Here is a 23565-nt window from a genome sequence, read left to right as displayed (position 1 = left end):
AACCATTCTATTTCAGGGTTAAATGCACATTGTGGAGTCATTTATTTTATATAACTTGTAGAATGCCTGGCATGTTTCTAGTACTCATCACTATGAGTGTGAGTACAATAATTCTGGATTAAACAGGACTCACAGGTATAGCTATTGTCAGCATTTCATGTACTATTTCAAGCATAATATTTCACTGTATGGTTCTTGGGACCAAAGAGTCAAACCAAAAGTTAAAATTACCCTAGAATCTTGCTAAGTCTACAGGAGTGACTACCCTTTGGAGTGACTGGTTGCTCTAGAAAGGAAGACAGAGAAAAAATATTAGGACTGATATCACTTTTATTCCAATAAATCCATATATATTTAAGATAAATGAGAACAGGATAGAATGGCTGACATAGAGGCAGGTTTAGAATTTTGTTTTGCCATTATCTCCTGAAGATTGAGAGAGAAATTAGAGTCAATACACACGACTCCACTTTTTTCTTTACTCCCTAGTTTTAGGAAGAAACTTAGTGCTAAATCACGAGAACTTCATTTAAGTAATATAATGTTCTCCCTCCAGATTAAGAAACTTCACTGATATTTATTTCTAATAATTACTAATAACTCCCCCTAACTGGAAGGAGAAAATAGCCAGCTGAAGGTCATATGTGAGGGAAACAGAGAGATCAGTGCATTCCAAGGAGGTGGCACGCACTGGACACTTTGTGACTCACAGGGTCCCAGAGGGGAAGATAAGCGATTAACTTTGTATGGAGAAATAATTCAAAGGAGAGGTGGTTCATAGTGTTACAGCAGCAGAACTGAGAACCAGCTGGCAAAAGTAAGCCACTAGGCAAGAACGATCCAAGGGATTTACATCAGAAAAGTTCTGTCTTTGGGAGAGCTGGGGTATCTGTAAGATATTCTGGGCCCACAGACAGCAGGTGAGGTGCGGTGGTTTATTTAAGTGCATTGCACAGTGTTCCCTTTGGACCTGTCCTCCCACAGTCTTGTATATTTAGAGCAAAAGGAGATAGATGAAGAGATGAATTTCTTTGTAGTCCAATGCCTACGTGGAGACTGAAATTAATGCAAATAGGAAAGAATGTTGGGAAACTATGTTTATAATTGCACCATCCCCACACGCCAACGCCAACGTATGTGCCTCTCACTTATGTTAAAAAAGCCCTTGGAAGTGCTTCGATACCTTGAAATTATGGGATAAAGCTACATGAATATAAATATACCCTTTAAACAGGATATTAAAATTGGCTCAAATTTGTAGATGCCTTAGCAGTCCTATTATCTTCTGGAATGTTGATGAGTAAATAAAAGTGGATTCAAAGATCACAATAAAAAAAAAAAAGAATGTTTAATACAGGTTGAAAAGTTGAAAGGGTAGCTGCTCTCTTTAAATCAGCCACAATGACTTGATATCTGTAAGCATCTACTTAGAAGAAGCTTTTTTCTGTACCAAAAAAAAAAAAAAAAAGAAATGGGGAAAAATATGAGAGGAGAGTAACGTCTTTTGAACTGGACTGGGCTTTGTGCCAGTACAAAGCAGTTCAAGGGAGTTTCTAGCCGTAAGACCCAGGAAAAAGAAGCAACCCTTCTTAAGAGTGTCAGGTGGCCTTACGGGGTGCAGTCTCAACCTCGGACTACAGCAGATACACCTGGGAAGAATGCCAGGATGGACTATGTTTCATCAGTGGCCAATAAAGCAAAAGGATGGTGTTAACTTCAACTGGGGTTGGATGCAAAGATGAACTCAGTAGGTAAAACTTGAAACCCCTGATCAGTGTGTGTATAGCAAAGTCAAGTTGAAAAATGTAACATGATCATGCATTTTTAAGCGTTTCGTACCTCCCAGTGTAGCAGAAGAGTCTTGCTCTGTAACCTAAGTGATTTTGCTAGAAACACTGCCAGTGAAAGATACTGAATAAGAAATAATAGAGGAAAGGACATAATCTTATAGGGGCACTTATAATGTCCAAAGACTGAGCACCTGAATAAATCTGAAATATAATTATATTACTTATAAAATTATAGAACACATATACTTATGTGAGCAAGGACTTAAGTTTTTTTTCTTAAGCTTCTTTCTCCTAGGCCTTTGCACCCTATACTCCCCTTGATCCTAGACTGAAGCAGTTAGGGAGGTGGCCCAGCTGCGAACAGTGGGTTAAGACATCACCTTATCGAGACATCCCCAGGTGACCAAGGTCAAAAGAATAACTTCCAGGACTCCACGTAACTGCATTCCATTCCCAGCCTCAGTTTGTCCCATGTGACCCGATCCCTCAGGCCACTCCTGAAGACAGGTTTTGGATGCTGGTGTGCTCCCTGTCTTCTTGGTTGGCCGGCCTTCTCAATAAATGCCTTATATGATTCAACCCTGCCTCTGTTGAATTGGATACAGCGACAGGCAGCCCGAGCCCCACTGGGGTTTTCCCTGTAACAGTCTCATTGTAAGGCCCTGGTAGGTGATGGCAGACCAGTACTAGGGCTGGCACAACAGTAACCTTAATGGAATTCCCTATGTTTCAGGCACCGTGTTAAGTGCATTACATGAATTATTTAATCATAACTAAAAGGACTTGTGTTTCTATTTGATATATGAAGGAAATAAGGCTTAAAGCAATGAAGTATTAGATGAAAATCCCAAATATTTTTTATGGCAGAGACTGGGTTGAAAACAAGGTACACCTCTTTCCAGAGCCCATGTTCTTCAATGATCGTCTACGCTGTGTGTTGGTAAACCATGCACTGTGTGAGCCACTCAGGTTTGCTTTGGTATAGACACCACCAAGGAGCTTGATGCACACCATTGTGAATAACATTTAGTCCATGTCTGTAGTTAGATAATCTCCTCTTGACTCGTAGGCTCTAAACAGAGAATTTGCAGGACAAGAATAAACATAAATATAACATTAGAATTAAGGGGGAGAAAAACTAAAACCACTAACACAGCAATACTAGTATAGTATTTGTAATTTGGTTTTTCAAATTTTTGTGAGTACTATGCACGTGAAAACATATGAAGTGTAGAGTAATTACTCCAAGGGAAAGAAAATGTTTAGCAGCAGATCTTCAAGCCATTCCCTTCTCTTACCAGGCGACATTCCTTAAGAGGAAAGAAGGCAGGTAACCTGTCAAGCTTCCTTGTAAAGATGTCTAAATCAGACCTTCTGGTTTTGATGTTTGGGTACTCATTTATAAAGATGACAGTGATACAGGGAGATCAGTGCCACTGAAAAAAAGTTTAATGTTACTTATAGTCCCCACAAAACTGAGAGGCTCAGCACTCAAGGCCTCAGGAGGTTTTGATCAGTGAACAGAAGCGGGTGTGAGGGGAGGCCTTAGGCCATGACCTTTACTGGGGGTTTCTACAGGAAAGACAAAGCAAGGCAGAGTAAATAGTTTAGGATTGCAGGGGTTGAAAAATAACCTTGGGAGTGGTCTCTAGTTGCCTCATGCCTGACCCTGAGATGACTAAGGCAGAAGGGTATTGCTTCCTGGGGTATAAAAGCCAGCCATAAGAAGCAAGGCTCAGAATTGCTTTGTTTGCATACCTCAGGCATGCTCCAGGCCTGGTCCCTGGCTATATCTAAGAACTGGGTAGCTCAGAAGGGACAGTGTCTCCCCAGAGCATATAAAATACTCAGTCTACTATTGCCTCTGCAGGGGCCAGCAAATTATGACCTATGAGTTAAGAATGTTTTTACATTTTTTAAGTGTTGTAAAAAGAGAATATAAAGAATAAAAGAGACTGTATGTCACCCACCAAGTCTAAAATACTTACTGCTTGGTCCTTTACAGGGAGAAAAAAAAGTTAACTCTGGCTTATTGTAACCAAACATCAAATCTATAGATTTATGGTGAAAAATAAATTTGTTAGAAACAATGATGTTGGAAACTGAAACTGTTCTGCTACATTAGGAGGTATAAAACACTTAAAAATGCATGATCATGTTATAGTTTGCAACTTGGCTCAACTACACACACTGATCAAGTGTATCAACTTTTACTTAGCTCACTTATGGCTTTATATGGAAAATGTCATCTAAGCAGTATACCTATCAGAATATAAAATGTAGATAGTTCATGACTAAAACAATTCCCCTCTGTAAGGATGTGATCACATATGCAGTTTAGACCATTTATGTTGATTGGGGCCAGGGAATGCCCTAATGTGGCAAGAAAAGACCTGGGGAGCTGTATTTGTGGTCTTTGCTTCTGCTTTGCCAGTGCTTAAATTAATTGCAACCTTGATATTGTTAATAAAGCTTACAGGATAAGATCCTTCAATTTCTAACTCTCTAATGATCTGATCTCTGGTATTAATTCATATACAGCTTATGTTCTTTAATCTTTTATAAAAATACTAAAGATTGAGAAAGAAAAATGACAAATCTGAGCATTAAAATTGTTATGGACTGAATGTTTGTGAAACCCTCACATTCATATGTTGAAGCCTTAATCCTTATTGTGGTACTATTTGGAGGTGGGGCCTTTGGGAGATCATTAAGTTTGGAGGTGGTCATGAGGGTGGGGCCCTCATAATGGGATCAGTGTCCTTATAAGAAGAGACACCAGAGAGTGTGCTTTCTATCTCTCTTCACCATATAAAGACACAGAAAAGTGGTGGACTTCTGTAATCTAGGAAGAGAATTCTCACCAGAACTCAAACAAGCTGGCACCCTGATCTCAGACTTTCAACCCCAGAGCTGTGAGAAAATTAATTTCTGTTCTTTAAGACATCCCGTCTATAATATTGTTTTGGCAGCCCATGCCAACTAAGACAGATTTCATCCAGGATGTCCCTGCTAGTATAAGGAAATGGAGAGGCTGCTGAGATGACTGTGCTGGTGCTGATGCAGAGATAATGCGTGATGATAATGTTGACTGGAATTGCATCCGCCAAATAAACACTGAACAAATGAAGATGGATGTTGTACACATTGCAATAATTGATATTTTTTTTCCCCTCTGATTTCATGAGTTAGTCAGATGTTAGGTTCTCAGTGTTTGATGTCAGTCTAAAAGGCAAAAAGCCATCAGACTTAGATGCCAGAAAATGAGACGTGGTCTTTCACTCTACATCATCTTGAATAATTTTGTGTAGACTCTGGTGGCTGCGATTGTTATTTCTTTAAAAAAAAATGGTGACAGGTAATCATCATGTATGTTAAGTTGTTTGCAATTTTTCTGATACAATATTAAAGGTTTCTTAGTACTGATACCATTATAATTAGCTAACTATTAATAACAGAAAAGGAGCAAAAGGGGAGGCCAGACATAGAAGCATGGTCTGGGCAGCTTCACCAGGAAGCTGCTACTTTACGCTCCCCAGGGAACCACAGGCCCATTCCCTGCAAATCACTGGGGGAAGGGGTCCAGCAAAGAGGAGGTGGGAGCATGTACAGTGAATTGGGATGGCGTAGAGAAGGTGTCTGTCAGTTAAACCTGGGAACAAAGATCATTGACCAGAAGGGTTGAGGCCACTGCAAGCCCATGAAAATTTGTCCCAAGAAAAAGGAATTATTTCTTTTCCTGGCTCTTGGCTCTCTAGTTCTTCTTTTGTTGACTCATGTTCCCTCCATAGCCATGTGGCCATGAGGACCCCACATGCAATGGACTGATGGACTGCAACTAAGCTAGCCTGATCCTGAATTGGATTATGCTCCAACATGGAGTGGGAACTCTGGGCAAGAGCTTTAGTTATAGCCCTATTAAAGACACAGCTGGACTTTTTTCTTGGTGGGATGAAGGGAAACGGGACCTTGGAATCTCAGGTGTTTGATTCCATAGAAATAAAGCTTTTTATAACATCTCATACTCCCTTGCAAGTCTCAGAAAATTCCTTTCCTCATGATATAACAAGATGCTCACATTCCCCAGCAACTGGTGGGGACAAGGAACACTCTCACCGATAACAGTGCTGGCTGGCATTTCCTCCATGATGTTTTATCATTTTCTATAAAGGGAATCTTCAAAATTCCTTTGCGTTATTGTTAATTAATGTTTTACTTTAACCAATTTCTTCTTTCAGGATGTTGATGAAGCTATCATAATCTATTATTCTATCCATTTATTTAAAATATATATTTTTCATCTTTATAAATTGTTAGATTCATTCAAACATAGTATATATGGCTTTCATGGAAAATCTTTAATTTATTCAGATTTAGTTTCCTTCATTTTTTAAAAGTATAAATGATGTAAAGATCAATATTTCAGGCCTAGCAGCTTTCTCTCCTTTTCAGATCCATACAATAGTAATGCAGAATCAGGAGAATGTAATCCATTAATGCATAACTTTGAAACCTAAAATCAGACGTGTTTGAGAACATACAAAGTGGAAGTGATAATTTCCAGCTAGATATGGAGAGAAGTTACCAACCTCATTATGTGCAAATTGTACTTCCTCAGGGGACCAGAAGCACTGTATATGACTAGTGACATTTTAAACCGAAATCATTTATTTTCTAGGGTACCAATTGCCCTTCACAATGAGACACTTGTGGTCCTAATATGGCTGTAAGGCTGCCATCACTATAGCTTTTGTTTACTTGTTTGATTTCTTTGCTTGACCACCACAGCAGAAATATGCATTTTTAGAATAACAACATAATTTCTTTTCTTTTTTTATTTATTTATGGATTTATTTTTGGTGTGCATATAGTAATACTTGAATGAATAGGATGATATAATTTTACAGAAATATATACATGCTTTTCTTAAACTCATTTTGCATGTTTGTTTGTTTTTCTTTAGTTAAAGTGTTCAGTGATTTAATTTTTTAAGCTATGTTACATAATTGTTGATTTGTGCCATAGTGGAATTCCATATATTCAGATGATTAAATGAGTTGTCCTTCGAGGACAGAAAATCAGCAACACTGTTACATTGCTTCATTAGACTCCTAACCAAAGAATGAAGGAGAAATAATTTAAAACAAACAATAAGAGGTGACCTTATTAAAACTATCCGAGCCAACTTCACACAGAGGAAGGCATAAATATCTGTAGCATTTTCGTCATTGAATATGGGTAGAAATGTAAATCTGCTTATTACAGAACTGCTGATTCTCAGTAGATACTTTTTACATTTGGGTAGGTGGTCTTAGACTTAGTTTTAGTTTCTAGTTTGGAGGTTTAAAAAATCTCTTTAATGTAGACAGGCTAATGCTAATTGAAAATTCATATTTTCACATTTTCAATATACATTACTGAGAGCTACTGTAAGTCAGAAAATTAGGCCCAGTAATAGTATCAATAGCTAATTTTAATAAAGCACTTACTATTTGCTAAGCTCTGCTGTAATATTTTCAGATACTAACTCATTCCTCTGTACTACCAACTTATAGATGTAAATGCTATTATAACCACATTTAACTGATTTTCAGAAAAGTTAAAGTATATGTTCAAAGTCACTGTGAGAAATTAGCAGAGACAAGACTCAAAAATCCTTGCATGTTAAAACTTTGCTCTTAACCAGTGAGTAAAGCAGACTTGTTAAAAGAAGGCTCCAAAATAAAGCAATACACAAGATATAAACACTGCCTGGGGCCTCCAAAGAACACTCAGCTTCCAGAGAGGTAATAATTGAGTAGGATGAATAAATAGCAGTTTGCAAGAAGAAGAAAGAAACTAGGATATTCTAGACAGAAAAAAACAAAACACATGCATGTTCGAGGCCACGTATAACACTGGGCATGATCACAAAAGGTGAATTGTGTGGGAAAAGTAACGTGGCTGAAGCACACAGTATGTGCATGGGAGAAAGCTGGAAGACAAGTTAATCGTTAGTGCGATGGTGTAGCTGTGATAATCTGTATGATTTCTTTCTCATACACTAAACTTGAAGTTTCCTGAAGGTAGGAAATGCTTCTGTACCATGTACTGTATTTATAGCATCTATCTCAATGCCTTTTGCTTCTCAATGAATACATATTAAATGAATAGTTAAGTGAATGAAGGATGTATATATGTTTGATGGATGGGCTGGCATTAGGTTCCATAGGTCTAAGTAGTGTCTTTGAGTGTTTACGAAGGAGAGTGACAAAATTGCATTTTTTTGCTCATATGTTTCTGAGAAGAATATCTCTGGGAATAGTTTTGAAGGAGCCTTTGGAAGTAGCCTTTCATAGAGATAAATGATAATTTATATATAAGTCTATGTTTCTGCAGTAGTTCTGTTGCTGAGTAAATCATGAAAACAATTTCCCCTCTGAAAGATGAGGACATGCGACCAATAGGCCATCCTGCCCAGCCAGCATGTGGCGTGTAGTAGAGTCTACAATCGGGTCTCACTGTGGTGAGATCTTACAATGGGCAAGACTATTGTAGATCACCCATGGCTGGAGCCCGGGAAGCACAGGGAGTTTAAGTAGAGGTCACTTATGATACAAAGCACAAAAGGAACTTGAGAATGGTTACACCTGGCTTACTCCCAGGTTAAGATAAGGGAGAGGATGACTTTTGCACTTTGTGTAAGTTTTAGTACAGAAATTCCCTGAGGAAAGCGTTACTAACTAAAACATTTGAAAATAGAATTCATAGTCTGGGCCGTTGGCCTCCTCATTCCAACAATTTACTGATATATTGTATAAAAGTCCTATTCTGTCCGACTGGTAAACCCACTCCATCCCAACTCACAATTATTTTAACAAGAGCTGAGGAAATCAGGGCCTCCGGAAGACAAAGGATCCAGCAGTGGGAGGAAAATTCCAAGTGGCTTCAACTCTGTGAGTTCTAAGTTCATGATATTTATGATTCAAAGCATAAATTCTTTTTCCAAAAATAGACCCTTCTTTATTAAAATAATAATTTCAAATCATTAATTTCTCTCTTCTAAATATATAAGAAAGGTAAATTAGTGTGTAAAACTGACAATAATATTAATTCTAGAATAGTGGCTTATACTCCATGGAATACCAGCTCTTATTTTATTCTCACAGAAAACCTGTGTGTAGGCAGGTCCTTTCTCATCATATAAAAGATTAAACTGAAGGGAGCAGTAACTTTCAAGTGATTTGCCCCAAGTTACAAAATCACAACAAATCTTAGATCTGAATACCAAATTTAATGTAATGGACCAGAACATAATTTGCTGTTTGTTAACTCTTCTACTTCCCATCGACACCGGTTTTAAATGCTGCTGTTCTTCTGGAGTCAGGGGACAGCCTTCCTGTGCCAAGGCTTTGGCACCGCTCAGGGAACCAGCAGCGGGAGCTCTGCCTTGACGCATCTCAGCAGCTGCGTTCAGAGCTGTGGAAGCCACACTCCTTCCCCCTCTGCTGCTGCTCTTCCTGGGCACTGTTGCTGTCTTGTTATCTTTTCTGCAAAAGCTGCTATGCAACTGCCATAAATAATGCATTTATGGTAAGGCTCCCACTTAGCATTTCCTTAGCCACCTTCTTTTATTTCTTTCCCTTCCCCAGTGACACCTAGTGGTCTTTAATTTACTTCAATTTTGTTTTCCAAGAAGGTACCTTCCTCTTGGTAACAGAGACCATTATTACTTCCTAGTACCCGCTCATTGCTCATTAGTCTATTTAGCACAGCATTGGTTTCTTACTCGAGGTGAACAAAATGACTTCTTTTCCTCTTATTTTTTATTTTATAAACTTGTACTAGTAAAGTGAAGAGGCCACATTTTATCTGCAATCGTTCATCATATATTTTAAAAAACAGACCAATAACGTTTTAGAGACCAGTGCATGCACAGCAAACGAGATGTGTCATGATGCTGGCACCGATAAGCTGCAGTGAAAGTTCAGAGCAGTGGTTGGTAGCCTGAGATGGAAAAGTAGCATTTTAAATCAGTCACGAGTAAAGTTATGGTTCTGCTGTTCATCCAGAGCATAGCGGGGTGGATATAAATTAAATAGTCTGAAAATTAATATTGCTTTGGTTCCAGGACCTGGAGATTCTCTGATAGAGTGCTATGATGCATTAAATGCACAATAAATATTTGCTGATTAAATGAATCTACTAGTACAGTTCTTTTTTAAAACTGAATTTATTGGGGTGACATTGTTTGCAAAGCCATACACTTTTCAACTGTACAACTCGATAAAACATCATCTGCACACCGCATTGTGCGCCCACTGCCCCAAGTCAAGTCTCTTTCCATCCCCACCCCCCTCCTTTGCCCACCTCCACCTATCTCAATCCCCCTTAGTTTTCTTTTAATGAAATAGAAAATAGAATTTTTGTATAAGAAACTGGTTCAGATAAGAGCCCGGCTACTGAGTGATGGGAATAAAGAAGAAAAAGTCACCTTTAAAAGCAAAGGATTATAAAAAAGAGTAAAATGAATGGAATATACTATCCACAGAAGTGTTCTTCAGAAATGATTTATAATAAATTGTTACTTTTAGTAATCATTTAATATTTGCCAGATATTGTGCCAAGATTTTCACAGGCATTTTTAAAATTAATGTTCATAACAGACTTATGTGGATACCACCAAGACTTCCTAATTTGCAAACAAAGAAACAAACTTTATTCATGCTAGAAATGTACTCAACCTTCACTTTTAATTCCAGGAATAATGTACTTTGAAGAAGTTAGTACCTGGAATATAACCAAAACACCAACTTTATTAACTGCAATTTTGGTTCTGTTACACCTGAAAAGATGAAAGGAAGGCTGTGTTTAGAAAAGAAAAAAAATGGAGATTGGCAAAGAAGTTCTTATTAGCATTTGTCTGTGTGTCTATTTTGTTTATTTCTACCATATTTTTATGGTTTCCTTTCTATGGCTTTTTGGGGGTTATTTTATTAAAAGTTTACTAAGTGTCAAGTTAGATGCTTAGCTACTTAATTTTCTTTATATACAGGGTGTCCCCCAAAAATGCATACACACTTTATCTGCTGATAGCTCAATTGTGAAAATAAAATATGTTTGAATAAACACTGTTTTTATAATTATTCAAAGTGTATATGTACATTTGCATTTTTTGAGACACCCTATATATATAAGCATATTTAAATTCCTATAAAATACAATTTAGCTTTAGCTCATACTTTTTTTTGAAGAGTAATAATTTTAAAAGTATCGAATTATATTTTCTAATTTCAACTATGAGTTCTTTCTTATTTGATATAAATTATTTGTGTGTGTTAAATTGAAAAATACATTTTCAACTTTTACTTTTAGATATTGTTTTCTAACATAATAACTTTATATTCAGAGAATGTAGAGTAAATCACAACAGAGGTAATGGTCACAAAGAGAATGTGGAACAAAGTCAGACAGGCAAAAGGAATACATACCTATGGTTCACATAAAGTTCAAAATCAAGCAAAACTATTGTTTATCTTCAGGGAGCATGTAGAGCTAGGTGGAGTGCAAGGGAGGTTTTGAAAAAGCTGGGAATGGTTTCTTTCTTGATCTAAGGTCCACTTACAAGACTGTTGGTAGTGTGTGAAAACGCATCAAGCTGTATATACTTGTGCTTATAGTTTTCTACATTTGTAATAGTTGAATAAAAAGCTGGAAAATCTCAATATATTTGTTTATAGCAGATTAAACTGAAGAGAGAATTAGTAGAATAAAATATTTATTAATTATGAGTTTATAGCACAGAGATTCTAAGAGAGAAAATTATGAGCAAGAGATTAAGATATGGAGAAGAGAGTGAGAATCCTATGCTATAATAGTCCTTTCTATTGTGACCTCACTCCTCCCAGCAACACATGGGGTTTAGTTCCTCACTGCCTGAATCTGAAATGGCCCTTGGGCATGATTTGACCAACAGAATGTGGCAACGGTGACATTACTTTACTTTCAAGTCTACTATTTGGAAAGCCTTGCAATCAAGTTGTCCCTAAGCAGCAAGGTCTACTCATCCTACTATCACAGATTTTCTCAGAAAGGAGACAAACATACAGAATTATTTTAGGCTATTCATAACTCCTGACAGAGCAGGCAACTTGAACTTCATGCTCTCATTAATATCTCTTGCCCCTCACGTCCCTTGAAGATAATTCAATAAAACATCACCTGCACACAGCATTGTGTGCCCATTGCCCCAAAAAAGTCTCTTGCTGTCCCCATTCCTCCCTGCTTTCGCCCACCTCCACCTAGTTCCCCCCCTAATGAAATAGGAAATAGAATTTTTGTATAAGAAACAATGGTTCAGATAAGACCACTGCTACTGAGTGATGAGAATAAAGATAAGAAAAAGTCATCTTTTACTTTCAACTAGACTTTGAAAGTAAAGCAATGTCACCATTGCCACGTTCTACTGGTCAAATCATGTCCAACAGTGAATTTTGAGCACAGTTCTAATCTGTGTCCTATTTTGGATTCCCAAGGTTAGGAAGCCCCCAATCTTCTAAGAGGCTGCTAAAGAACTTGCCCAAATTATGTTCCAAAGGAGAATAGTTATTACTCTGGGATGTAAGAAAGTCTTCTCTGAAAACAAAGCACTACCTTGCTATATCTCTTTACACAAACAGTGCTAAGTGGATTCTGTCATAAAATGACCATCCATGGTTATAAGACCAACTCATAAGAGGTAAGTTTTGAATCATGTTAGGTTGAAGCACTGGCTACAAATTGATTGTTGTTTGAGGTTGGTAGTGCTTTTGAAATCAGAGCAATGGTGAGAGAGTACATGAAATATATTAAAGCAAGTTATTTCTCAAAGCCAAAGCAACTAAGCCTTGCCAGAAATACAGGGTCAAATTTGTATTAACAATTTATGTTTTATATCCCACTTAGTACCAACAGTTGCTTGAATTGTTAGTAGTAATATATTGCTCAGTAACAACAGTTGATGCTGGAGACAGAGGAGGTCAACAAAGTGTTACCTTTGATTACTTTGAGGTGGATTACAAGTTTTAAACAAGTGGTCAGGCATGGATATGTACAATACACTGAAATGTTTTGAAAAAATATTAATATGATAATATCAATAACTGTATAATGCCAAGTTATTGACTACCAATGAGGAGAGGGAAACCAAACATTGGAATTGGATTATGAGAGGAAATTACAGGAGGAAAACCCTGTAATGATAGTTTGGAGGAAGTTTTGATGGGATGCATTCACTGTAGAGAAAGATGATGAATTTACATGCAAAAATAAAACAATAGAAGAAAAAAATAAAACTCTCTATAGCATTCCAGGCCTCCTATATTGTTTTAACCTCAATAATCAAAGTTTAAGATAATTAGGCACGTTGGTTAAACACACACGACTCATTAATAGAGTAATTACCATATATTTCCACAGTAAGGTAAGAGTGTGTATCTTAATACCTTATTTATTATGCAAGGACAATAAATTGTTTAACTCGTTCTTGGAAATCATGAGTGTTGCTAGAATTTGGCGGATAGAATTGCTGGAAAGCTTACTAGAAATTGTGTTGTACAAAAAAGAGTTAAGAAGGTAGGGGGATAAGATCCGATGTGGTTGCTGATACTCACATGACACCAATTAGTGTTTTACTAACACTGAATATCAAAGAGCGCAGTGTGACTTCCATTTCCATTTTGACTTAACACATTTTATCAGGGTGTTTAGTTGTTCATGGGAATGAGAACTTATTTTACCATTCACTGAGATCTCAGCTGCAGCTGTAATATTCCTGACTTATGGGAGCTTTTTCCACCTCAAGTTTAAGAAGAAAAAAAATTACCATTCCTCAAGGCACTAAATTACTTTTGGTATTACGATTTCCAGTCCTTTGTCTCTCCTTGATCCTCTGACATTTTTTTCATGTCTCCTCTTGTAGTGCACTTAAGCAGAGCTATTTTGATTAAATAACTCCCCAGAGGAGTGAGATTATAATACAATAGTCTTCCAAACAGGTTATTCCTGAGCACATATTGCCATTATGCAGTGCAGCTATAAAATCAGTATTTCATAAATGCATGTTTCTATGAAATCTGCCAAGTAGATGAATATCTCTTTCATTGTTCCTGACATCATTGAATTATAAATAATAAAGTGAAGCTCAAATTGTTTATTTGCAATGGAACAGCTCTGAGAAAAATTTCAGTTATCCATGATATAGTAGCCTCTAGAAAAGGCAGTAACTTTATAATTACAGTGCACGCTATCTGAAATAATTTCCCTTAAATTGGGCAATTGCTCAGAATTGCCCTAAATCAATTCTCCAAATCCAATAGAATTTAAATGAGTAGTGAGTACATTTCTATTCAATTTTTTTTCCTTTTTTTTTTTTTTTTAAGTTCAATCTGCCTCTGTGTTTTGGAGTTAAGATGACATTAGACTGGCAAAATAATTACTAATTGACATGGTTCCACCAGAGCAGAGCCCTTCACTCCTAATCAGGTCCTTTACTCTTCTGAGAAGTTGGTTTGCACCTTTTTAAAAATTTTTTATTTTTAAAAATTTGTATTGTTGAAAGTATTACAGATATCGCCTTCACCCCACCTCCCCCATCGAACTCCTCTACTACCCCGCTCTCCTTTCATCCCCAGGCCTTCATCACACTATTGTATGTCCATGGGCTATGCATATATGCATATAAGTTCATTGGTTAATCTCTCCCCACCTTCTCTCTGAGATCCCTCAGTCTGTCCCTTGCTTCAGTGTCTCTGGATCTTTTTTGTTCATCAGTTTATTTTGTTTATTAGATTCCACATATAAGTGAAGTCATGTGATCCTTGTCTTTCTCTGCCTGGCTTATTTCACTCAGCATAATATTTACCAGCTCCCTTCATGCTGTCCCAAAGGGTACGCGATTCTTCTTCTTTACAGCTGCATAGTGTTCCATGGTGTGAATGTCCCACAGCTTTTTATCCACTCAGCTGCTGATGGGCACTTGGGCTGTTTCCAGATCTTAGCTATTGTAAACTGTGGCGCTATGAACATAGGGGTGCATATATTCTTTCTGATTGCTATTTCTGGCTTTTTAAGATATATTCCTAGAAGTAGGATCACTGGATCAAATGGCAGTTCCACTTTTAATTTTTTGAGGAAACTCCACACTGTTTTCCACAGTGGCTGCACCAGTCCACATTCCCACCAGCAGTGTACCAGGCTCCCCTTTCTCCACACCCTCGCCAGCACTTGTTGAAAACAGATCCCAGGAAGTGTACCCTTCCTTCTTTAAGTCAAAAGATCTCTCTCATTGTACACTTGGAACACTTCAAGTATTAAAGCAAAACATGGTACAATTTAATTAAATCTCCAGAATTGGATTTTAACTAAAATAAAGCCTAAAATACATTTTTTTTTTCAAAATATTTTTTTACTGAGTTTTAGGGAGAGAGCAAAAACATGGATGGGCCCCCTCCTGTACGCCCCCTACCTGGGATGGAGCCAAAACCTGGGCATGTGGCCTGAACAGGAATGGAGCCAGCAACCTTTCCATGGTGCACGGACGATGCCTGACCAACTGAGCCACTCCGGCCAGGGCCAGAATTAAACTTGTATTTGTGTGACAAATTACTAACTTCTTTTTGATTTTCACGGAGTTAGCCTTTTGATAAAGACCATTTATGGTAACTCTTCATCATATGAGAGGACCCTGAAGCCTGATTTCAGGATTCAGGTTCCCATTTCTTACAGCTATCTCACCCTGCCTGCCTCAGAAACAATTACAAATTCCTAACAGGATAAAATGTCAACAAAGCTACAGCATTTCAGTCATGCAAGCTGAATAAATTCTGGAGATCTAATGTAAAATAATGTGAGGATAGTTAACAATATTGTACTATAGACTTGAAATTTGCCTAGAAGGTGGATCTTAAGTGCTATCATCACAAAAAAATAAAAATATTAACTGTGAGGTGATGGATATGTTAATTAGCTTTATGATGGTGAATGCTTTACTACATATATATAAATATATATCAAATCATCAAGTTGTATACCTTAAATGTATGCAATTTTTAACTGTCAATTTTACTTCAGCATAGCTGGAAAAAAAATTTTTAAGTAAACAAAGCTGTTGTCAGTGACAAAGTACAAAATACATACACCTCTTTGAGGGCCCTATCACTCAGTAACTGCTTTTTGATGTGTATTTTCTCAAAATGCTTTTTTTTTGGGAAAAGTCCCCATAGTGTTTTTATTTGTTTGTTGGTTGGTTTTGTTGTTGTTGATTAATTTGAGCACAACCTGGTATTAATTTCTGGAGGTTTAATACACTTGGTAAGTGGTTGGGAACTTTGACTTGTTTATTTTATATCTCCATGGATTAGGGCTAACAACACAAGCCACAGAGAACAATAGCAGAACTGCACATAATTTTTTTAAAAAAACCTTTCTATTATTCAGCCTATTAAAGCTAAAAATAAAATGTGAAGATTTATTTTGCTTGTTATTTTTTTTATTTTTATTTTTTTACTTAAAACTAACAATTGAATCGTGGTTGGGAATCTGTCTAGTTTTTTGCATAGACGGCCATATTTATTATATAATACATTTCCAAGCTGTGATCAATTTAGGAAGGAGAAGGGTGCAAAGCATTCTGATTTTCCCACTGAAATATTTGCCAAGTACATTGAACTAAAAACATTTGACATGCACACTTAGCTCCTAGAATATCCTGAGCTGTGACTGTGTATTAAAAATGAGTAAGATCAATAGTAAGGAAAAGAAAGAAATTGCTTCAAGGATAAAATTCTCTTTCTTCGGTGAAAATATTGAAAGAAAAGACCGCTGTATGTTGATTCATCTCCACGGACAGGCCAATACCGAAACCGATTCACTTTACTTTTGCCAGTCCTTCATCATTTTCTCTGTGATCCCACAGCTAGGAAGGTCTCTTTTGACTTGACCAAACATGAACACTGAAAAAGAACATTTACTGTATATATAAATTAATGCAACCAGGGTGTAAAAGATGCGCTGGGCCATTAGAGATATTTTTGCTCTCCTAAGAGAGAGAGGTGCTCATGAGGTCAAGAGCTTGTATGGTTATAACTTCCAAGCATTCTAGAAATAAGAAAGAAGTGTTCTATATTTTACTGTTCAAATTCTTCTCCTTTTCTTCTTTTTTACTATTCTATTTGTAGCACTCTTGAAAACACAATAGATGCAAAAAAATCAACTTTCACTTCTCTCTTGGCTGAATAGAAAATTTCTGAATATTTTCATATATATCTCCTTTTTTTCATTTTGCTGTCAGTCTTGTAAAATTTATAATAAAAATTTTGTACATGATAGTATATGTTTTGAATATATTTTACACTTATTTTTAAATTGAAATACTCTTTCTTATTAATTTATTTTATACTAATGCTGAAATATATTAAGAAAAACAAAATATGGGTAAAGAATGATATTCAAATCATATCATTTGAGATTTCCCATCATTATTTTAATGCCATGTTACTTTTAATTCTAGCTAAAATGATATCTTATGAAATTTCATTTTTCCATATAAAATATGTAATATAATTAATTATATGGCAGAATTACATTAATATACTAATGTTGCAAATCTAGTGTGCTTAGAATTATTTATTCCAAAGGTATGACTTCAAAATTTTTATCTATTTGGGTTTCAAATATTATGAATATATGAAGTTAAAAGTGAAAATCAAGGTCAGGAACAGAATCTAAAGTTATTAAATTTATCAAATATCCATTGCTACATATAAATTTGAGATTAAAACACCATTTCTTAGAAAAAATAGTTCAAGGATGTTTAAACGTACTTAAGAATATCATTTTGATGTTGTTACTAATTATTGGTAGGTCCCCTCCCCCATCTCCCTTTTTTATTTTGATACCTGGGACATATTCAGTTAAAGTAGATCTATGTAAAATAACCCACATTTCAAAAGACATTGTTTCACAAATGACATTTGCTCTTTCCTCACACAATCAGAAGTTTTCCTAAAAAGTAAACAATCCTAGCATGTAAAATTATTTAGTAAAACAATCAACTTTTACAACATCATTGTCATTGTCATTATAATAAAACTATTATTATAATAATGCATTACACTTAAAAATCAAGAAAATAATCCCTCATATGTGTCCACATTGTGAGTTAAATTAACTTTTTAAAAAATATATCAATATTGATTTCAGAGAGGAAGGGAGAGGGAGAGAGAGATAGAAACATCAATGATGAGAGAGTCCTGCAGGCCCCTGACCGGGGATTGAGGCCACAACCTGAGCATATGCCCTGACCGGGAATCGAACCAGTGACCTCTTTGGTGGACGCTCAACCACTGAGCCACACCAAGGGGCAAGAACATCTGCTCCTTAAAAGATACTGTTAAAAGAACAAAAAGACCAACTGCTGACTGGGAGAAAATGTTTGCAAAGTATATATTAGATAAATAAATTGTATCTAGAATATATAAAAAACATTTCACTACTGAACAAAAAAAAAGCAACAACTAAAATGGCAAAATATGTAATATTTAACATTTAAATAGTAACTTCACCAAAGAAAATCATGTGTGTATTGATTAGAGTTTTATCAAGAAGCAAGAAACTCTATTCAGGAGATCTCAGGTGTTTTTCATTATTTTTCTGTCATTTATATCTAAACATTTAAACATAATTCTACTTATTTCTTGTTGAACTTTATAAAAGAGAGGTGAGACAAGCAGATTGGTCTTAAAATTGATAACTTGGTTTAAAAAAATGCTATCTCATTAGCAAGATCATACTAAATTTTAAATTTATATAAAATATCTGTAATTCTATTAAGGATTTTTGGAGACCATGCTTAGTGGGGGAAAATAAAACAAAACAAAACTTGCTTGTTTGAATCAATACAACACCGTATTTACATTCATTTATACAGTTTAACTAATCTTTAGTTTTATTTCCAACATAAGCACTTTCTATTTCAGTGGCCAAATATAAAGCAAGATATTTAAGAAAGTTACTAAGTAGGAAATATTTGCTGTTCAAAGCTCAATATCTGATCAAAAGCCTTTTAAATTGAACCTGATTTTTAAAATTGCCATTATTTCCTTTTTTTCATCAATTTTTCCTGAATACATTTTAGTCATTAAAGGCACAAAATGATGAATGGTTTCCAATGTTTTATTCAGCATAGACCTTAAGCTTTTGGGAGGGATTTTATTTTTTTATTCCGAATATAATCATGTTGATGCTATTTGTCATGGACCAAAACTGGACAGCTTAGTATTTTAAAGCCAGCCCTCCTATCAATCATTTCTGAAGGAGCAATGACATTAGCACTACAAGCTTCACAATATTGATTATTCTTAAAGTTATGACTCCAAAAGTTCAATGTGATAACATGACCCTATTTCACCAATGAAAAGGTTGAAGGAGAAAGGTTAACACTTTTATCAACTCAACAAAGAATCTTTGGCACAGACAAACTATGTATGTCAATTCAATATATTGTTTTTCAAATGTATTCAAATACATTTTTTGATTGGAAATCTATTAAAATTTGAATTGTATTTAATTATCTTTAATAAGTGACTTTACATGATATAGAACTAAGAAAGAGCATCATAATGCTACTTTATTTTTATTGGTATAAAATAATAAATGTTAATCACACAAAGGTAAATTTTGGACCTCTAATCCATGTTCCCCCAAAATATCTGAATTAGTGGTGTGATAAATTGATTATGCCATCCTTTCTCTCTACTCTATGCCACTTACACATACAATGCAAGTCTGGAGGTAAACATAAATGCCAACTTCCCAAGTGTTTTTATTTTAATAATAAAATTTTAATGTTCTCTAACTACAAAAGTACTATGTTGTCCATTTGCAACACAAGAATTATGAAGCACAAGTTCAAGGTTATTCTTCAAATACTTGGATCTCAAAAAATCATTTTCAGAAAAAAAATTTAAAAGGCCAATTAAGTTATCATCTTATCGTTTAAAATTTTGTCAAGGACATTAGAACATACAAACAAAATATCACTACCTATTATTTCTATCATTTGATAAAAGCAGTAGGGATGTGTTGTTGGTCAAAGGGTACACATTTCCAGTAATAAGCTGAATAAATTCTGGGGAACCTAATGAATAGCATGGTGATTATAGTTAACAACGCTGCTTCATATACGTGAAAGTTGTTAAGAGAGTAGATCTTAAATGTCTCATCACACACACAAAATAAGTAAATATATGATGTGATGGAGTTAATTAACCTTATTCTGATAATCAGTGTGCAATACACACACACGCACACATATATACACACACATGCATATATCAAATCATCACGTATACACCTTAAAATTACACAGTGTTATATGTTGATTATGTCTCAATAAAGCTGAGGAAAAAGAGCAATTGGAAATTTTTAAACCAAAAGAAAAAAATGTGGAAAGAATATAATATCAGGAAAGTAAATTGTTTTATTTAAAATTCACCTCCTTATCTTTATTCTTATTTCTCAGCATGCTAAAACAAATAAAAACAAAGGAACAAACTAAGAAATATACTGCCATTAGTTTGCACTAGCTTTTAGACCAGAAACTAGCCCTTCCCGAGTCCTAAATTTATCTTCTGATGACCGTTCTCAGAATGTAGGAGAAACCTGGTCCAGATAAGCCTTCTTCCCCTTGCCCTCCTTTTACAGGTTCTAACTTGCACAAGTGTCCACTGCAAAGTTATAGTATGTGACTCTATTGATTTAATTTGGTTTCCATTGAATGGTTTTAGATTTACAGAAGAACAAACAGCTGGCCCTGGAACAACACAGGATTGAACTGTGCAGGCCCGCTGATATATGAATATTCTTTAATAACTATGTACAGTACTAAGAATGTATTTTCACTTCCTTGTGATTTTCTTAACATTTCCTCTTCTCCAGCTTATTTTATTGTATGAATATAGTATATAATTCACACAACACGCAAAATCTGTGTCAACTGTTTATGTTAAGGGTAAGGCTTGAGGTCAACAAGAGGCTATGTGTAGTTAAGTTATTGGGGAATCAAAACTTTTACATAGATTTTTGACTGTTAATGGGGCTCAGGACCCCTACCTCTTCACTGTTGAAGGGTCAACTGAACTCATTGTTTCCATGTCACATCATCTCGACCTATCCCTTGAACAAGTTATTTAGCACAGCTGGAGAAAAAAATTACACACCATGGAAACTCACTCCTCTAACAAATGATTAAAATTTACATTATACGTTATATCAATGTAATCCTTAACTCCATTTCTAATTCTGACTTTTATATTTTGATTATAGTTAATAATAACACTTCCTCTGTGCCTTGCATTTATGAGAACATCCATTATGAGTATGAGAAACACTCCTGTGACTTCAGCTTTAGAGCTGGAAGGAACTTTATAAACATTAAGTAATTAATTCTCACAACACTCAAGGCAAAGTATAATAATCACACTTTATAATCAGGGAAATGAGAACAGAATGCTAAAGTTACTTGCCAAATCCACATTAAAGTGCCTGTCAGGCCTCGGATGAAAACTTGTCGTGCGAGGTCAGATTTGTAGATGCTGTAAAAGAAACTGGTTATTAGAAGGATTAGAACATATTATTTGCAATTAATATGCTCAGAGTTCTTGAGAGGATTATATCTTGTGCTTAGTAATATGCTGCTGAGTAAAATGGCCTAACTTTCTGAAGGAATCGGAACACTGGTAAATTTCATTACTAGGTGACACAAACCAGAAAGCTCTTTTACGTCTCATTCTACTCTCTCCTTGTATTTTGGCATAAATACAGTATGCGACTTTCGAGCTGAATTCCACATTTCACTGAATTCCACTTTCCGGGATTCGTATTTTACTTCTCACATTCACAGGAGTCAGCTGAGTTACTTGAGTAAAGTCCCTGTAAGGGATAGAAAAAATATATAATATGATATACCAATTTTTTTGTGGTTAGGAAGGGACAAATTTTCTTATAAAACTGATTTTTTTTGCACTCAATATAGCTATGGTTGCAGGGAGAGAAAAATACTGTTAATGTGAAACTCATTTCAAAAACAGCTTACTCGATGCTGACTTAAGCAGATGAAAAAGCTGCTTTAAATGAGAAGCTAATATAGAAGCCTGAAGTTTGGAAAGCATTTCTTTTCTTTTTCCATACCCCATGTAGCTGATCAAGAATAGAAGGTTTATTAAGAGCACAAGAAGGGTATTGTTCTTAATAAGCTGAATTTTAAATTACAAGGTGGCCTGTATGCCCGAGTTTTCTCACACAAATTCAAAGTACTCTTAATTTCATATTGTTCTCTATTTTATGATTGAGGAAGGATGGGATGAAGAAATCTTGAATGTCAGAGAAAATAAAATGCAAGCCGAACTTTTGATTACAAACTTTGAAAAAAAAATTACCTATTTTTCTTGCATTTCCAAATTTCCTTCTACTTTTCTAAGACACAAACTTATATTTGTGGTGATGACTCTGGGCATGTTTAGATGTTGATAATACATTAATCTAATGTATATGCAAAAATTTAAGAGCAGGCCTTTGTTGGCATTGTTTGAGAAGTTAAAACTAAGGACTTTTTTTCCTAGTTACAGCAAATGTGCTTACTCTGGTGAGAGCCTTATTTGTCATATTGCTTTGGCCTCCAATTCAGAACACTTTTGCCATTTCACTTAAAGAGTATTTGAGAGATTTTCTAGAGTTTTTTTTTTCTTTCTTTTTTTCTAGAACTGCTGCTCTTTTTCTGCTTATCTCTAAGCTCCTACACAAAGATGAATCTTAAAAGAACAGAGCAGTGAAATGTCAAATTAAAGAAACAAAGTTTGAAAATAAATATTTGCCCAAAGGAAGTTTATTATGATTTTCAAAGAAAACTCAATTCTACCTTGACCTTTGGTTGGATTACTAGATGATCTCATAGGTGTTTTCAAGTTCAGATAGCTCAAGAATCGTATAATGCTAACACTGTTGCTCTTATATGATGACCAATTTTAGCAAGTAAAAGTCCTTTAAAATTAGATATTCACAGTAAATCTCATATTCAAACTTTATTCCAACTAGAAATATGAGGACAGTGAGAGAATATATATCATTTTTATAACTTATGGTATGAAGTCTGTTTTCTCTTCCTACCTTATGAAACATTCAGCATATGTATACTACAATATATATAATTATATATATATTGAGTGGTCATATATGAACTGTAATTAAGAGGCAAGATCTCTGTTGGAAAAGTGTTTACTCTAAAATAACTAAAGAACAAAGAATCCCATTCTGAAATATTTTCCAAGAGCAAAATATTTTAGTTTATTATTCTAATAATCAATCTTGAATTGAGAATTCAGAAACAAATTGAGAAATCATATAGAGCATAATTAGCTACTTATCATACATTTATTCAATTTGTGTAAAACAGCACCTACATTTTTATCTAATAAACTTAATCTCATTTAGTACTCAATCACTGTTTTCAAATTCTACATTAAAGACCTTAGAGATCTACCTTAAAGACCTAAATGAAACAAAGTGAAGATTCACCTGCCATACGTAATTTTAGAAGCCACACAATTTTCCATGATGGGTAGGAGATAAAAAATAATAATAATAATTAATCGACAATTCAGCTATCTTCCCTTCTCTAGCCTACACTAGCTTCTGATAATTAATAGGCTACATTTAAGGGATACATAGTAATAATGTTAACTAATACACAATTTTCAATGAA

This window comes from Miniopterus natalensis, chromosome 1, assembly GCF_054644295.1.
Source record: "Miniopterus natalensis isolate mMinNat1 chromosome 1, mMinNat1.hap1, whole genome shotgun sequence".
Lineage (NCBI taxonomy): Eukaryota > Metazoa > Chordata > Mammalia > Chiroptera > Miniopteridae > Miniopterus > Miniopterus natalensis.
This window is presented reverse-complemented; position numbering follows the sequence as displayed.